Consider the following 6,272-nt stretch of genomic DNA (forward strand, 5'->3'; position numbering starts at 1 on the left):
TCCCTTAGCCGCATAATGACGACCGGGTTAACTGTAAAATGTGCTTTCCCAGAAATCCTGAAATTTACCAAGGAAATGACCAAATATATAAACAAAGATTAATACAGTCCAGTGTTATTTATAATAACAAAATAATAGAAAAAACATCAACGCACAGCAAAAGGGGGTTTGGCTATACAAATCCATCCTGAGGAAGACCTGTAGTCATTCAAATAATGTAGTTAAAAGATATTTAAAGTGGGGGTCGGGTGGTAGCAGAGTGGGTTAAGCGCACACAGCGCGAAGCGCAAGGACCGGCTCAGGGATCACGGTTCGAGCCCCGACTCCCCACCTGCAGGGGAGTCGCTTCACGGGCAGTGAAGCAGGTCTGCAGGTGTCTTTCTCTCCCCCTCTGTCTTCCCCTCCTCTCTCCATTTCTCTCTGGCCTATCCAACAACAATGACAGCAAGAACAACAACGACAATGATGATAAACAACAAGGGCACCAAAGAAAAAATAGCCTCCAGGAACAGTGGATTCTTAGTACAGGCACAGAGCTCCAGCAAAAACCCTGGAGGCAAAAAAAAAAAAAAAAGACATTTAAAGTATGGGGAAAGGCTAAGAAAATATTATGTCTCAGCACAACCTACAACATATATGTGTTAAATACATAATTATGTATAGCAACATCAGCTAATTTCTCTTTTGCTTTTCTGGATTTTCCAAATTTCCAACACACAGATCAAGAAAAAAAAGTTTTTTCAGAGGATTAAAATAAAACTAGCATCAAGGATGCTTTGAGATGATGAATTTTCCTTTTTTCTTTCTTTTTTTTTTTTTGCCTCCAGGGTTATTGCTGGGGCTCAGTGCCTGCACTAAGAATCCACTGCTCTTGGAGGCCATTTTTCCCCTTTTTTGTTGTCCTTGTTGTTTATCATTGTTGTTAGTTGTTGTTGTTGATGATGATGCTATTGTTGTTGGATAGGACAGAGAGAAATCAAGAGAGGACAGGAAGACAGAGGGGGGAGAGAAAGACACCTGCAGACCTGCTTCACTGCTTGTGAGGCGACCCCTCTACAGGTGGAGAGCCGGGGGCTCCAACCTGAATTCTTACACTGGTCCTCGAGCTTTGAGCCATATGCACTCAACCACCTGCGCTACTGCCAGGCCCTCGAGACAATGAATTTTTCTATCTTTGAACCACTGCCTAAGCCACCTTCTATATATTTTTATTCCAATTAATCTCTTTCATTCTTTGGGTCATCATAAGCACTTCCTGCTTATGCTTTGAGCAGATAGGGGGAAAGGACTAATATCAATAACTGGCAATGATAAAACATTCTGGCATGGGTATAAACAAGTAAGAACAGAGACTGTCATAGAATAGGGAGACTGGCTGCATCTGTGAGTGCCAGTTAACTATCAAACCTGTTACTTACTGACTGCTTTCTCCTAGACTGTGCTCAAGGCTTTACACTACATGACCTCATTTAACCATATTACTATCTGAGGCTACAGATTCTATTATTACTTTATAGATGAGAACAGTGAGGTTTCAAGCCAGCAGGACTCCTCTGAACCATTCTGCAGTAAATAATGCAAATGGGCAGCATCAGAGAAGGAAAGGCACAGACACACCTGTAACCTTTCAAAGACAAAAAGAAAACTGAGGAGGTAGTGGGGCCACAGATCCTTGTTTAGTACTTCCTAAAACAAGAAGTACACAAGCTCAAGCCTCAGCACCACTAAAAATCAGAGCTAATGTATATATTTTTATTTTCTTTCTCTCCCTCTCTTTTTTTTTTTTTTTTTTTTGCCACCAGGGTTATAGCTGAGGCTTGGTGCCAGCACTAGGAATCCACTCCACCCAGCAGCCTTTTTTTTTTTTTTGAGAGGGTTGGGGGATATAAAGAGGGAGCAAGACAGAGACTTGCAGATATGCTTCACCACTTGTGAAGTGTCCTTCCCCACCCCACCCCCACCCCCACACACTGGTGGGAGAGGGGACTCAAATCCAGGTCCTTGCACATGGTAATGTGTACATTCAGTCAGGTGCACCACCACCCAGCCCTCTGATGTATATATTTCAAAACTCTCCTCTTCTTCTTTTTTTTAATATTTATTTATTCATTCCCTTTTGTTGCCCTTGTTATTTTATTGTCGTAGTCATTATTGTTGTTATTGATGTCATTGTTGGATAGGACAGAGAGAAGTGGAGGGGAAGACAGAGAGGAAGTGAGAAAGATAGACACCAGCAGACCTGCTTCACTGCTTGTGAAGTGACTCCCCTGCAGGTGGGGAGCCAGGGTGTCGAAGGAGATCCTTTCGAAGGTCCTTGCACTTTGTGCCACCTGCACTTAACCAGCCACGCTACCGCCCGACTCCCTCTCCTCTTCTACCATGTACTGCTAGTATCGTGTGTCATATGGCCATTCATAGATACTGAGATATGACATCTGACTCTACTTTTGTGTGTGTGTGTGTGTGTCACAGAACCAGTTGAGTCTTGTCACAGAACTTGTTGGGAGAAAAAAAATCACATATATTCATAAAATTAACTGAAAGCAACATAAATAAAACCACAAAAACTTAACTAAATGGTAAATTCCTCTTAGCCAGGTCCCCAAAATACCAGTATTCACTCCAACATCATCTAACAGGAAGTTGGAGTGGAAGAGGAAGATGGGTTGGACAAACTGAGGTTAAAATACCTTTGAAAAAAAAAAAAAAAACACCTTACTTCGGTAAATTTTACTAAATATGATCATGTGGACACACTGTTAGGGTGCTTCCCACACCTTGGCTCCCCTGTCCTTAGACAAAGAATGACAACAGTGGTGTTGAGGTCAGATTCTTCTCTGAAATCTAAACCTTCAATCAGGGATTGGGAGTTATTTGAGATACCTGGATAAAGGCTTTGCTGACCCTTGCATCTTCAAAGCTTGCCTCTCTTCTTCAAAACAAAACAACACTCCTCCTCCCTTGCCACACCCCACCCACATTCTTATTCCCAGACCAAGAAAGTGAGGCAAACAAGGTAGGAGGAACGTCCCCCCTGGAATTCAGAAAGCTCAGCTGGGCACACTGAGATCCTATAAGGTTTCAGAAGCTAACAGCATATTGGTGGTGTGATGCCCCCTAGTTGCAAGGATTTGTTAAGCACCTGATGCCAATTAAGAATGATTGCAAGCAACCTGGTTCTTTGCCTCCCCTTTGTGGGAGTGCCCAGAAGAATAATAAAGTGGACAAACAGTTATTAGTGTGCTCACAGGAGAGAGAGCTGACCCATCCTGTGACCTTCTCCTAACCCAGCCCACAAGCAGCAATAACAGCTTACCCTGTGCACAAACCTATGGCTACTTTAGTCCTTGACCTTCATCTCCTCCTGCACCCTGATTTGAACAATGTTTTCTCCACTCAGCTTGAAACTAAAATGAAATCAGTCTCTAATGCGAGCTTCCTATTTTCCATGCACCTGACAGCTATAATTTGCTTCATTTTGTCTCATTTAAAAGGTGTTTTCTATGCCTGTATACTTGCTTCTGGACTTTTCTGGGAGAACCCATAGGTGTTAACTACTGACTGAAGTCCGGGAAGAGAAAGAAGGAAAACATTTTATAAATATTTGTTACATCTTTTGGGTTTTGTACCTTATAAAAAATGATCTGTAGCTTTTTTCCAAGGTTCATGTCTACTGGTAGTAAACTTCAACTACATAGGAGAATGACCTGGAGAGACTTTGATACCACAGATTAACATAATAACTGTAGCTGTCCCTCGCCTTCCCTGTATTTCTGAGCACGGGCTTGGAAGTTTTCCACCCCACCAATTTCACTTGGATGAACTTTTTGTTTTGTTTTGTTTTTTTTTTTGCCTCCAGGGTTATTTATCACTGGGGCTCGGTGCCAGCACTAGGAATCCACTGCTCCTGGAGGCCATTTTTCCCATTTGGTTGCCCTAGTTGTCATTGCTGTCACAGCTGTTGTTGTTGGATAAGAGAGAGAGAAATTGAGAGAGATGGGGAAGACAGAGAGGGGGGGAGAAAGATAGATAGATACCTGAAGATCTGCTTCACCGCTTGTGAATCAACCCCCTGTGGGTGAGGAGCTGGGGGCTTGAACTAGGATCCTTACATCAGCCCTTGCGCTTTGCGCCATGTGCACTTAACCCACTGCGCTGCCGCCCTGCTCCCTTGGATGAACTTTTTAACTTCTTCTGCAGGTTTCCTGGCAGTGTCAGATACTGAAGATTCTAAAGAGACCAGTTGCTGGAGTTTTGCTTTATAGTAAGACCTGTTACCTGCTCTGAATCTGCATTGTTGGGAAAATCAAGAGAAAGAAACAAGCTGAAAGACAAGAAACTTTGACTTTTTTTTTTTAACTAATGATGGCCGCTGGAAGAAAAAGCATAAAATGACCAATAAGAGAAGTGTAGCCAGGGCTTTGGGCTTAAAATACATTTTGTGGTCCTAAGTTTGGCCCCATACATCACATGGGTCTGAGTGATCGGCTTCTATATCTGATGTTCATAAAAATAATAAAACTTTTCAAAAGTTTTAGGGAAAATTATCCTTTTTTTTTTTTAAACACAGCAGCACTGAATTATATTCTAGGAGAAAGCAAAATAAGGACAGGAGTTAGAAGAAAACTTAGCCTCAAACTGTTCCTCCAAACAGGTGAAAAATCCAACTAAGACAGCCTTTCTGGAGAGCAACAGAGTCATATTTCTATAAATAAGTAAACAAAGAAAGTGCTGTGTCCAGTGACTTGACCTCTGTACTGATCCAGCAACTGTACTTTAAGAAATCCCTCCTTGGGAGTCAGGCGGTAGCATAGCAGGTTAAGCTCAGGTGGCGTGAAGTACAAGGATCGACGTAAGGATACTGGTTCAAGCCCCTGGCTCCCCACCTGCAGGGGAGACGCTTCACAGGCAGTGAAGCAGGTCTGCAGGTGTCTGTCTTTCTCTCCTCCTCTCTGTCTACCCCTCCTCTTTCCATCCATTTCTTTTTGTCCAATTTAACAATGACGACACCAATAACAACAATAATAACTACAACAAAAAAAAAAAAAAAACAAGGGCAACTAAAAGGAAAATAAATAAATAAAAAAGAAATTGCTCCTATACAAATAATGAAGAAGTTTCAGAAAGATTTAACAACAAGAATATTCCCTATAATGTTGCTCTTAATAGGGGAAAGGGAAACAGAAACAACTGACTTCGCTGTCCATAAGGCAAAGGAAATGGTGGATGAGGCTTGAATAGAATATTATACAACTATTAAAATACCATTCTAAAGACTGTTAGATTCTGGAGACCAGATAGTGATGCACTTGATTGAATGCACATGTTATGGTGTGTGAAGACCTGGGCTTGAGCACCTGCTCCCCACATGCAGGGGGGAAGCTTCATGAGCGGTAAAGCAAGCCTGCAGATAAAGTTTCTGTCTTTTTTCTCTCCCTGTCTATCTTCCTCTCTTCTCTCAAAAAGAAAGAAAAGTATGGAATTATAACCCTCTTATCCTACAATTTTATCAATCATTATTAAGTCATTAATGAAAAAAGAAAGAGAGGAAGAAAGAAAGAAAGAGAGGAAGGAAGGAAGGAAGGAAGGAAGGAAGGAAGGAAGGAAGGAAGGAAGGAAGGGGAAAAGTGGCTCCCAGGAGCAGTGGATTCATTGTGCAGGCACCAAGCAGCAGTGATAACCCTAGTGACAATTTAAAAAAAATATATTAAGGCATATGAAAAAACTTCTACAGTGTAGCTCACGATTCACTTTTTTGTTCTATACATGTTTTTGAGCACCTACAACATGAAAACCACCAGTTTTTGCTGGTGGTGGAGGTACAGCAGTGAACAAAAGTCCCTGCCCTGAGGAGTGACATTCTATTCAAGAGAGCACCCTGCATGAAATGGGCTGAGAATTGTGATGCTGGGCCTTTCTGAGCCAGACTGGCATGAAGACAGGTGGCATAGGATCTAGAGGAGAGACCCCTAATTGGCTTGAGACCTGTGAGAGTTGCTTGTCATGCAAGTCTAGACTAACTCCAGAGTCAAAAGTTTTTTTTTAATTCTTTAAATTATCTTTATTTATTTATTGGATAGAGACAGCCAGAACTTGAGAGGAAGGGGAAAATAGAGAGGGAGAGAGACAGAGAGACACCTACAGCACTGCTTCACCACTTGCAAAGCTTTCCCCCTACAGGTGAGGAGTCAAAAGTTATTTCTAAAAGGCCGAGAAAAAATGCTCCAAGTCATTGATTGTCAGAGAAATGCAAATAAAGACAATAATGAGAT

The 6,272-nt window shown here is 41.9% G+C and overlaps 1 non-coding gene across 1 annotated transcript; it reads left to right on the forward strand.

The window, feature by feature from the left end:
• Window positions 1-3,647: 3,647 nt before the first annotated feature.
• LOC132542908 (small nucleolar RNA SNORA44) lies at window positions 3,648-3,773 on the forward strand. Its single transcript, XR_009553874.1, has one exon. It is a non-coding gene; the product is annotated as a small nucleolar RNA SNORA44 (small nucleolar RNA).
• Window positions 3,774-6,272: the final 2,499 nt, after the last annotated feature.

The sequence above is a fragment of the Erinaceus europaeus genome, chromosome 1, assembly GCF_950295315.1.
Source record: "Erinaceus europaeus chromosome 1, mEriEur2.1, whole genome shotgun sequence".
Taxonomy (NCBI): Eukaryota; Metazoa; Chordata; class Mammalia; order Eulipotyphla; family Erinaceidae; genus Erinaceus; species Erinaceus europaeus.